The sequence below is a fragment of the Myotis brandtii genome, unplaced genomic scaffold (genome assembly GCF_000412655.1).
Source record: "Myotis brandtii unplaced genomic scaffold, ASM41265v1 scaffold1080, whole genome shotgun sequence".
Classification (NCBI taxonomy): domain Eukaryota; kingdom Metazoa; phylum Chordata; class Mammalia; order Chiroptera; family Vespertilionidae; genus Myotis; species Myotis brandtii.
This window is the reverse complement of record NW_005353677.1, coordinates 431,105-443,216: the sequence shown is the minus strand read 5'-3', so window position 1 is coordinate 443,216 and position 12,112 is coordinate 431,105. Positions and strand designations below refer to the sequence as shown.

Sequence of the window (12,112 nt, the reverse complement as noted above, 5' to 3'; positions counted from 1 at the left end):
AGTGCACAAATAAATTTTTGTGCACCGGGCCTCTAGTGAACATATAAAAAAAGAAAATACAAAAATATAAAAGCAGCTGTTCCCAGCTCCACACCCAGGCGTGGCACAGCTAATAAACATGAATTGTGTTCATGTCATTAGTGATCTGAACGCAATTTCCACTCCTATGCACAGTGAGGCGTCCCTTCTCTCACCCCATCCTTGGCTCCTGCCCCCAAGCTTCCCCAGCATCCAGCCCCTGTGCTGGTCTGTCTGTCCTCCTCTCCAGTTATTACCTGGATCTAACTAGTCTCTCTGTACTTTTTTCATTTCTTTTCTTTTTAAAATTTTATGTGGTTTTACCGTACCTCCTGACTTAACCTGGTAATTGGTCTGAGAAAGACAAACATTTCCTTATAGGCCTCAGGAAGAAAAGAATTGGACAGGGCAAAAGCAAAATCCTCTTCAGCAGGCGGTGGGGAGACTCAGTGGAGAGGCCCAGAGATGCTCACGGGTCAATAGATCTCATCCTAACGCCAACAGGAATCTGAGAGAAATTACACTGAAGACTACAGCAGTTATAGTGGGTAGTAGGATCATGGCTCGTTTATTTCCACTCGCTTATTTCTATTTTCATGTTTTTCTCAATAGCCAAGTATTACTTAAATATTTAAAAAATTGATATTTAAAAATGAACAAATGAAAGTGAGAAAAGGTACCTGAAAGAAACAAACCCTTTTACGTAGCCTTGACGTGGACCTAGAACTCACCCAAATGTTTCTGAGCTGTAAAGAAAAGACCAACATTATCGCAAAGAACTAGAGTGGAGGTTCAAGTTTCAGGAGGTCCTTTGCATAAAATGTAAATCGAAGATGACTGGTTGACAGCAAAGTGTCAAAGGTCTCCTACCTAGTTCTTTCTAGAATACCTATTGAAATAACTCATGAAGTGAGCATGTAATAAAATGCATGCCAAGCTTTTTTTATTTTCCTCTGGACAAGTAAAGTAGCTATCGGGGTTGAATGTCTAAATAAAGCCAAGGACAAAAGAACAATGAACAATCCAGGCCTGACTCAAGCCATTCCAGATTTGCTCTTCACCTGTTCCCGTTGCTCATGTTCAAGGGGAAGGGACAGAGCAAACAGATAGAACTGATTGGAGTTTACAACACGCCCAGTCACAATCTATAACTAGAAAGTAACCAAGTTTCTAAGCTGGAAAAAATGAACAAAATTACTCAGAGCAGAAATGACTTCCTGCTTTATTCGGATTACAGGCAATTCCATTCTAAGAAATGGTGAAATGCACACCACTTAGAGCAAGTGCACACACCAGCCAGAGGGAGAGAGAGGGAGGGAGGAAGGGAGAACAGCAGAGAGGGAGGGAGAGGGCGTGGATTTTCTGTCCTTGGTGGAAACAGTACCTAGTTTCACAAATCAAAAGCAGAACAAAATCTTCAAAAAGGAACCATTTTAGTCCCATTACACAGATGAATAAGCTGAGGCCCAGAGAAGTGGAGAAATATATTCACAGGGGAGAAAAAAGGTGCCAGTTGATGTAATTGTGACAGCAACTTACAATATAAGCCATTCTGTGTTGTTAACCAGCCTAGAAATCTTGCAACCAGCCCCACCCCCCCATCCTGAGAAACCCCATTCTTCTAGTTGGGATAAGGATCATTCTGGGAAGTCCTGAGCATTCTCATTCCCTCTGAAGGAAGGCAGCTACTACTAGGTGTGGACACATGCCTTAAACACGCAATGTGATTCTGCTAACTGTAGCCATAGTGCCAGCACAGCTGCTGAAGGGGAAAATCTTGACCTTGAAAACTCACCTCATTCTACATAAAATAAAAGCAAGCTAAGGAACAGACAAATTAATCAATGTGTCCCCAGACCACCCATTGCAGAGTCAGCAACACAAGTTACTGAAACGGAGACCCTCAGATCGATTCAAGGGCATATTTAGTCACTTCTTTCAGGCTGCAACGCCAAGAACCAAAGAGGCAGTGAAATCTTTCCTGAGCAGTAGAAGCAGCTTTTATACTGAATCACAATGTTCTAACCCAAAAAGCTATATTTGCAGTTTGGTTCCTGAGGAAGCCTGACTCACCAAGAAAGGGGGGAACATCACTCACAGTGAACTTCCCTAAATTGCTAACGTGTTTTCACAGCCCTCAACAGCCAGAGGGATCACGGCAAATAGGAAGCCACCCCTCCATTTTCTTGCTTCTCATTGCTTTCAGAATAAGAACAGAACTCTTCCCACATCTACCAGGCCCTGCAGAGTCCGGCCCGCCTGCCTCCATGGCCAAGGCCACGGCCGCTGACACTGACACTGACACCGTTGTGTAGTTGTACCCCCAACAGGAGACTCGGCTCGGGGAGGAAGAGGAGCCTGAAATCCAGGCCACGCTGTGCTGGCCGAGGCTCCATTTGGCTGAGGCTGCATCTGCCAGCAGCAGGTCAGGGTGCTCCTCACACAGCAGGAGGGAGCCCCAGGCCAGCGGCCGCTCTGGCACCCGCGTTCACAGACCGCCTCCTCCTGCTTCTGCACCCCATCCGCTGGGGCTTCTAACCGTTTCCGGAGCTCACCCTGCCTCTGGCCTTGCCGGCCTTGCACAGCTGTTCTCCACCTGACTCCCTCCCACCTTCACCTCTCCGCTTAATCGGCTTTTTCTCAGTCCGTCTGACCGGGTCAGAGCACCATCTGTCTTCTCCCCAGCACTGGCACCTGGCAGGTGCGTTGATCTGCGTGAGGATTGGAAGAGTACTTTGTCTCCCACTGCAGATCGGGCTCCATAAGGGCAGGCACCGTGACATTTTCTCCCCAGCACCGAGCACAGAACACGTATTCAATAAGTATTTGCTGAAAGAAAGAAAAAAGCTAAGTGAGAATCTAGCATATTTTCATGTTATTGAAATAAGCCCAGCCGCTTTCTATGGCCACAGATGAACTGACATGAGTTTTATCTTAGAGAAATCACTGTTATTTCATCGGACACTAACTATTACTGGAGAAACAGTCCCTGTCTTTGTGCCTTCACTGAGCGGTGATGAAAAAAACAAATAAAAAAGCAAAAGTAAGAAAAATCACCTAAACTCCCATGCAGATGTCAGCAATAATGGCGGTCTGATCGTGGGGTTTGGAAGTGCTGTCACTCGTGCAGGCGGGGCCAGAGGAGACGCAGCCCGACCTGTCTGTCTGGGCCCCTCTGGTTCTGACACCTCCCAGAACCCACAGCCTTCTGTGGTGCCTGCGTTTCTCTCTTTCTTTTCTTTTTAAGAAGTGGGGCCAGGCAGAGTGTTTTCTTTTTCAATCCTCACCCAAGGATATGCTTATCGATTTTTTTTTTTAGAGAAAGGGAGAGAGAGAGAGAGAAAGGAAGGGAGAGGCGGGGTGGGGAGAGAGAAACTTGAGAAAGTCGATGTGAGAGAGAAACATTGATCCCCTGCCTCCTCCGGTATGAGCCCTGACAGGGCACTGAACCTGAAACCTTTCGGTTTACCGGACGATGCTCCAACCAACTGAGCCACACTGGCCAGGGCAACGTTGGTTTAACACGGCTTCCGTCCCGGCAAGAACTATTTCTACTGTAAAGTATAAATGTAAATACACAAGACAGCTTGAGTAATGCGAGCAGTCTCTCCTGGGCCCAGTGGCCAGAGCAGTTAAGACAGGACGGGAGCCTGTCTCTTTCGTCACAGTGACCTGCCGGGAGATTTTCCCACGAGTGACCTGGGAAGTCCCGTGTGTTCACTGCATACGCGCTGTCTGTTGAAATGTATTGCACCCTTGGTAACTGGCAGCCACTGGCATGCTAAAAGTCATAGCAAGACACCTTATGAACCTCCATTCTTTTTGTTTTGTTTTGTTTTTTGCACGTATCCAGCGAATTGCTTGTTTGATTTCTAACATACAGCAGGTGGGATCAGTGTTAGACGTCACCTAGCTCCTACTCCCCTCCGCAGGCAGCTTCCAATAACCGTCAGTTACAAGGCTCGGATTAGACTGCAACAAACCCTTTAGGAACTTTTTATTATGGCAAATATCTAACAAACACAGAGGTAGAGAGAATGGATAACGAAGCCTCACATATGTGCCTCCAACAACAAGGAACCAATGTTCACTCTCACAACAAATCACGCTTTAGAACTGAAGTGGGAAGATACTCGTTTATAAACTGTTTTTTTCTGACTGCTTTTAGTAGAATCAATTAAACTGTCACATGGCACCTTCTTACAGAGAGGGAGTGAGGCCAGGGGTTGGCCAAATGCTGAAGAGCCCAATGACACATAAATTCCCTTCGTGTGAGCGTTTCCTGCCTATTGGCCGCCCACGAACGCCCCACGCTGCTCTCCCTTCCGCTCCTCGGAGCCGAGGGGCAGCTGCGTGAGGACATGAAGTAGGATCAGGAGAACAAGAGCCCCGTTTTCCACCTCAGATGGCTTTCTGCCTTCTGGGTGGGCCCGCCGCGTATGCTCCGGGGACAGAGGGCCGGGACCCTTATACATCTGTGGTCAATGCCTACAGAGCGGAGAAGCGCCGCAGGTTTTGTTTAAGATCACGGGCATGAGAGTGTTCCCTGAAACAAAACCCACACCCACTGCAAGAGACAGGGGATGATGTTATGGGTGAATATTCTGAAGCTGAGTGATAAAGAGCAGAATTCATCTGTCCAAAAGCAGAATAATAAGAAATTTCCAACAGTGCTACTCCATGTGGTGTTAAATGGATAGGTCAAGTTTATCTCTCACAATTGGAGTTCCTGCACAGAGATCTCGTCCTCTAATAAGGTGAGAGCTTTTGCCCTCTGAAAAATCCAACACATGCTCACTTATTTTGCACACTTACCCGGAGCCACTGTTAGTCCCTAGGGAAGCAAATGGATAGGAACTACCAACCGGCTGACAGTGGCAGGGGACATTAAAAAAAAGTGTGTGTGGAGAGATGTCACGAAGAACAAGGTTACATAGTGTCAGAAGGTGATTTAGCCAAAGTCAATCCTTACTAGATGACACATTTTGCAAATTATTTGAGGTTAAAATTGTACTGAGTGTATACAGACTTCTTAAAATCCCGTGATCAGAAGAAACATGTAATGCACTGGGGAAGACAGGCAAGCCTTCGGGCTCTGCCTCACCAGCATGCGGGCTCTGCGAGGACAGGAAGAGGAATTCTGGGAGGACTCGGGAAGGCTGGGTGGACTTGTATTCCTGCCTGTATCCTCAGGGCTCACATGGTGTCTGGCACAAAATAAGTGCTTAGTAAAAGATCTCTTTTTTGTTTATAAATATTTTTTGTTATTGATTTCAAAGAGGAAGAGAGGGAGAGAGAGATAGAAACATCAATGATGGGAGAGAATCATTGATCGGCTGCCTCCTGCATGCCCCCTACTGGGGATCGAGCCCACAACTCAGGCATGTGACCTAACCAGGAATCGAACAGTAGCCTCCTGGTTTATAGGTTGAGGCTCATCCACTGAACCACACCGGCCAGACAGTAAAATATTTCTTGAACTGAGTAGAAGGGGAAGGATGAATAAAATTTAATACCCCTTTCGCCTGTCCACATACTAAATGCCTCTCCCATTCTCAACATCTGAGAGTTTGGGAATTTAGAATCATAATGTACAGAGGAAATAAAGTAAGGCAGCCTGGAAGCCATGCATGTTTGCATAGGTGGGTGCTTCTGAATGCTTGCTTTGCCTGTACTTGTACGGTGATGAATTCGTACGTGCTCAGTGTTGACCAGCTGCCCCTCGAGATTCTAAATACAGCGAAGGCAGGAAGCACAGCTGTTCCTTCTCCACGGCATCTCCTGGCAGAGTGTCTGAGCAGTTGGTAAGGCTTACACACTTTGTGGAGTAAAAGAATGAAGCAATACAAATAAGAGTAATATCATAGAATTGGTGTTGAAGCTGATTAATCTCAAAACCATTTCCACTACGTGTTAGCATGAACAGGCTGCAATAAATTTCATATGCAAACGTTTCAATACATTCCTACCCTAAGCATCACAAGGCTCTCTTATTGCTTTCTTCCTCTGCTGACTGGAAACGTGGTATTCATTCCTGTGGCATTGAAAGGTACAAATAACCAAACCATTTCTTAATATGCTGGGAGCCATAGTCCTAGATCATTTTACGGGACCACACTCATTCTGAAAAGATTATAGAATGCTCTTTTCAAATAGAATTACCAACCCTCCAAAAGTCCTTTACATTTCAAGCAACTGAAAGCATAAAGGGGTAACTCTAGTTTTCACCCTGGTAAAGGGCCACAAGGTGATGACATACTTTCTATGAAAATAATGGGCTTTTTCATTGATCAGCTGCATTGTGCTTTCTTAAAGGGAAGGCGTGAATGTACGCAACTGAGCATAAATGTGCCTTTCTAATTGGAAGCACAGCGTTTGAAACTCTGTGTGTGGTTGAACTTCTGATACACCACAAAATATGGTTCTGCTCGCAGGGCGGAATTTGTGAGAATAAGACTTGCAAATAGTCCTGGCCTGCGCAGCTCAGTGGTTGAGCATAGTCCTATGCCCTAAGAGGTTCCAGGTTTATTCCCAGTCAGGGCACATGCCAAGGTTGCGGGCTCGATCCCCAGTAGGGGGCATGCAGAAGGCAGCCGATCAATATTTTTCTCTCCCTCTCCTTCCCTCTGTCTTTAAAAATCAATGAAAACATTTTTTAAAAAAAAGACTTGCAAAAATACAGATGTTGTGAAAATCAAGTAACTATTCAGGAGGAACTGGTTAATTAGGAGCTTTAGGATATTTGCAATATGGTTAAATGGGAAAACGCATTTCACTTGATATCAATAAAAGCAGCTGCAATTAGCAGCTTTGGTTCCAATTAGCCACGTGACCTCAAGCGTTTATATTTGTGAATGCTGGGGAGTGGGTTGGGATCAGTAGCTCTCAACTTCAACTTGGTGGTGTACACCAGAATAACTTGGGGAGTTCAGATAAGACTACGGATGCCTGGATCCAGTCAAGAAGTATATATTTAGAATCTCTGAAGGAGACACCTGGGCACATAGGTATAGTTATTTCAATGTTCTCAGTGTTTCTTTTGAACCAGACCAGACTTACACTTCTTAGATTTTCACGTGCCTGTGAGTGATGAGAGTTTTGTTAGAAAGCAGATTCTGCCCCAGTGGGTCTGGGGCCTGAGATTCTGCGTTTCTCACAAGCTCCCAGAGTGGAAGATGCAGTTCCCGGTAGAGTTCTCCGGCCCGCAGCTTTTGACATCCTATCAAGCACATGGACATTCCTGTTCACAACTGGAAGGCCTCGCACGCTTAGCACTTCCATTGCAAGTGCTGTGAGATGTTGCCTTCGCTTTTCACTTTAAAAATAGAGGCATAGACTCTATCGCCGCATGTGTGCTCCAAAGAGTATCTAGTGCTGAGCTGTCTCCTGACAAGGATGGAGAAGATAAGCCATGTCCTCTTCATCTCAGACATCATTCCTTCTGGATTTAAAGGACACGAGGCCATTTTCAGCAACACACACATTCCCCAGCTCGTGGTTCATGTTTTTCCTTTATGTCACTCAGTCTCTCCTGAACTGACACCTGAATCTCAAAAGGAAACTCAAGTCTTCAAGGGAAGCAAAGTAGGAAACACAAGTTGCAATTATGACAAAACCACTGAAGTTTCCATCTACTACTTCTGCCTAAAGAACAACCAAGTTGTGAGAATTTTAAATATGCCTGTAACCTGGGATTTACTAGAATAACAACACCTAACACTTCAGTGTTGGCATTTGCGAGGCCTTGATGAGCTTTGTTTGAAGCCATGTAATTCCTATTTTGTAACAGCAGAACCCAAGAGAAAGTGAACTTTTCATCAGAAAGCTAATAAAAGCAAATGCCAGAATTCTGTTAAAAAATAAATCAAAAAGAACGAGACTGTGGAGCTACTAGAGTCTCCTAGGCCAGTGGTCGGCAAACTCATTAGCCAACAGAGCCAAATATCAACAGTACAACGATTGAAATTTCTTTTGAGAGCCAAATTTTTTAAACTTAAACTATATAGGTAGGTACATTGTTATTAACTTAATTAGGGTACTCCTAAGGCTTAGGAAGAGCCACACTCAAGGGGCCAAAGAGCCGCATGTGGCTCGAGAGCCGCAGTTTGCCGACCGCGGAGTCCTAGGCAGATGGAGAATGACAGCATACCAATTTAATAAATTAAGGAAAATGATCGAAGCTATGTAAAGCTCAAATACACTCCATTCTTATATTTGAAAAGCCAGGAGCTAAGTCAAAATGCTTCCCTCTGTAATTGCCCAGAACTCTTTTTGTAACTTGTTAGGGAGCCACTTGCCTTCAGTGGTGATGTTGAAGAATCATCACCATTTTCTTGTCAGGGCAGCAGAGTTCTCAGTCAGGGGGGATTTTGCTCCCCAGGGGACACGGGCAATGTCTGGAGACCCATCTGATTGCCACAGCCTAAGGGGAGGTGGGGGTGCTATTGACATCCAGTGAGCTGAGAGCAGGGATGCCGCTCAGCACCCTACGACAGCCCAACAAAGAGCCCTGCGAGCCAAATCCAACAGCGCCGAGGCTCAGAAACCTGCAGGAGAGCAGTCCACCAAAAGAGACCAGGGCAGCGTGAGTTCGTCTGAATTACAACCTTTTTTAAATTGAGTTTTACAGGATAGTCGTCCTCACCAATATGTAGCAAGTGTTGTCAGCAATGAGCCAGTTAGGATCACTGCAGGGCATGTTGTTGTTATGAACCGGCATGCTGCCAAGTGTTTCATAATTTGTTCCATTAAGGAGGTTAAAAGTGACCCTGTGATCATGTTGCGGCCTTACGTTCATTATTTACTCCGTGCACTCACCAACTAAGCATCCGCTGTATAGTAGGTCTCAGAGATACAGAGACTAAAAGTAAAGATAACTACAATAACAAGAAAAAATAATAGTCACAAATAAAACCCATAGTCTCTGGCCTCCAGAAGTCCACAGTCCAAGAGTGGAGGCAACTTAAAAGCCAGGAAAGATACAGGCAAAGGTGAGGGACCCAACTCACACAGGGAGTGAGGGAGAAAACATAATATTTCTTCACAGAATGGTACCAAAGTTGAGTCTTGTGGGAGAAGCAGGAAGAGGTGAGTAAGATGGGGACTAGAGTTTGGATGGAGAGAGCTGCTGGGATAAAGATGCTGTCTCTATTTCTCAGTAATCTCCATGATAACACCAACAATGATAAAATTAAGAAGTAACATTTGTAGCTCTAGCCAGTTTGGCTCAGTGAATAGAGTGTCGGCCTGTGGACTGAAGGGTCCCAGGTTCCATTCCAGTCAAGGCCCGATTCCCGGCCCTGGTTGGGCTGCATACGGGAGGCAACCAATCAATGTGTCTCTCTCACTCCAATGTTTCTCTCTCTCTGTCTCTCCCCCTCCCTTCCACTCTCTCTAAAATTCAATGGAAAAATATCCTCAAGTGAGGATTAAGAAAAACAAAACAAAACAAAACAAAACAAAGAAGTGACATTTGTGGACCAAAAACTCAGAGCCACTGTTCTAGACTTGCCTACATTAACTCCAGTAATCCTCAGAGAAGCCCTGTGAGGCAGGTCTGCAATTAGCCTCACTTCACAGAGGAGGATGCTGAGGCACAGGGTGGTTCAAGTGACCTGCCCAGGGTCACATGGCTACCGACTGGCAGTTGGGATTCAAGATGTTCTTAATCTGGCTCTGGTGCTTAAACTCTCACACACCACCTTATACTACTTGAAGACTCAGAAGGTCTGACAACTGTCTTCAACAAGCTATTAGTTAAGAGACTTAGAGTTAACCTAACAGGCATAGGAGACCTAGTGAGGGGAAGTCATGTGGCTGGTAAACCATGCTTTTAGGATGAAGACACATTTGTAAACACGGATACCTAATCCCTCTTAACTTTACCTTGGCATAGGCAGTCCTTTCCAGTGTTTTTGGAGCTAGATGACATCCTCTTAGTCTTCCCTCCCCCTTCCTGCAAAATTGAAGAGCAGGCCCTCTCTATCCTCATTCAAGTAGGTTTCAACACAAGAGCATTCAGAGCGGAGCCTAGCACCCTCCCACAATGCCCTGGAGCCTTCTTCCCAGCAGGGATGGAACCTGGAAGGACACCGCTGGAAGAGTCCTTTCCCCAGGGAGCAGACAGGCCACATTTTCATACAACTCTCCCAGGATGTCAAGGACTCTCATATGCTAGCAGAGGATCCAGATCACAGCCTCCGGCACTGCTCTGGCCCCACCCACCTACTGACTTCATCAAGAGAGTTCTCTGCAGGAGAAATGTTCCAGAATCAACTTAGCTCCCTGACCCTGAAGATATCTGGTTTCTTCCAGCTTTAAGAGACTATAATTCTAAACCTCATGACTCACAGGAAGATGGCACAGTAACTACGAGTACAACTCTGGGGCTGAGACTTTGAGCAAGTCATTTAAGCTCTTGGAGCCTCAAGTTTAATAGTACAGTAACAGTAATATCTCATCTCATTGGGTTGTATGAGGGAATGCAGGTAAATTACTTTATGATAGACTAGAGGCCCGATGCACAAAACTCGTGCAAGAGTAGGCCTTCCTTCCCTCGGCTGCCAGCACCAGCTTCCCTCTGGCACCCGGGAATTGGGCTTCTCTCCTGTTGCCGGTAGGCACCCGGGATCCAGGCTTCCCTCGCAGCCTGTCCTTCGTCAAGACAAGAAGGACATCTGGTCTAATTAGCATATCACACTTTTATTATTATAGATTAGAAAGAAAGAAAAGGGCAGTCTGTGGGAAAAACTACAGGCTGTGTATGTTTGTAGACATAAAGAAAACAGTTGAAGGTCATACATTAAGTTTTCACTGGGCTACAAAGGAAATCTCACATTTTGTACAGTTTTCAAAACAGCTTACAGCCTATATATTTTCTAAGTTTTAAAAAATAAGAATAATAAAAAATAAACATGGCTATTTTTTACCTTCAAAAATTTCACTGCCAACCAACATCGCCCATTTGAAAAGGGAATGAGAAAGGCAAACCCTCAAACCGTCTGAGTTAGTGAGCTGGCTCCCCAGGGAGGGAGCAAATTTTAGCCAAGGAAGGACCCTGCCTCCCAGTAAAAAGGAACTCCAGCCAGGCTGCCGGTGTGTCCCTCTGGGCAGTACGTCTCTTGGAAAAGCAATGGTTTGGTTTTGGTTTTTTTGTTTTTGCTTTGGGAGGGGGGTACTGTTACATTTGCTTAGTCTGTGTCAAGCCTTGCCCCACATCAAAACAAACAACAAAAACCCATAACTAGATCACCAGATAAGATGCCTTGCTCGCTTCTTTACAAAAACAAACAAAATCAACACCACAGATACAATCCTCCTTACTGTTTATTTTGTTTTTTAAAGCGTTTTTAGTGTTCTAGGAAACAAGCCTCTAGCATAGAGACGCGGGCAGCTGCCTCAGGCCTGCTCTACCCCAAGTAATTTTAACTTGGCTGCCTCTGACTCAGCCTTGGCTGGGAGCCTGCCCCCCACTCCCCAAGCCATTCTCAGAGCGCAGCTCCTTCGGCCACACACGAGCACCCAGGTCACTGTCCACCGAACCCCACAAACGAGCGTTCGCTCCTGCATCGGGGGACTGTGCTGAGCCACACCCAGAAATGGTGGGCTCGCTCCTGGGTGCTGCCTGGTCCCGCAGCTTCCGCACCACGCCCTGCCCTGGGCCAGAACCCCCCTCTGCTGGTCCCGCTGTGCTGGAGGCGTGACCCAGTAAGTCAGTCAAAGAGCAGAAGCCAGGCGTCGCCCTTCCCACCCGGGTCTGGATCTCCCTCCCCAGCCGGCTTGCTCTCCCTCTGCGTTCGCCCCGAAAGCCAGGCTCTCCTCGCGGCCAGGGACCCTTCGGGTCTGAGGACCGCACAGCGTCCGCGGAGCCAGGAGGCCACCCACCCCGCAGCCAGCGGAGGGGGAAGCTCCGTGGAAGCAGGTTTCCAGCGGCGCCGGGGTGCGGGTGTGGCACTGCATGTGGCTCTGGGCACCTCCAGGGTCAGGTGCCGGACAGGCCTCCGTCCAGACCTCGGGCTGCAAGTGGACACCGGGAAGGGGACCCCATTCCTGCAGGCAGGGAGGTCGGCCGTCACCCCGCGCTGGGCGACGCGAC

General features: G+C 46.6%; 1 protein-coding gene across 1 annotated transcript in view; it reads right to left on the bottom strand.

The window, feature by feature from the left end:
* ARL6IP5 (ADP-ribosylation factor-like 6 interacting protein 5) overlaps positions 1-12,112 on the bottom strand; it is a 22,378-nt gene that overhangs the window by 8,955 nt on the left and 1,311 nt on the right. The window lies entirely within an intron of this gene.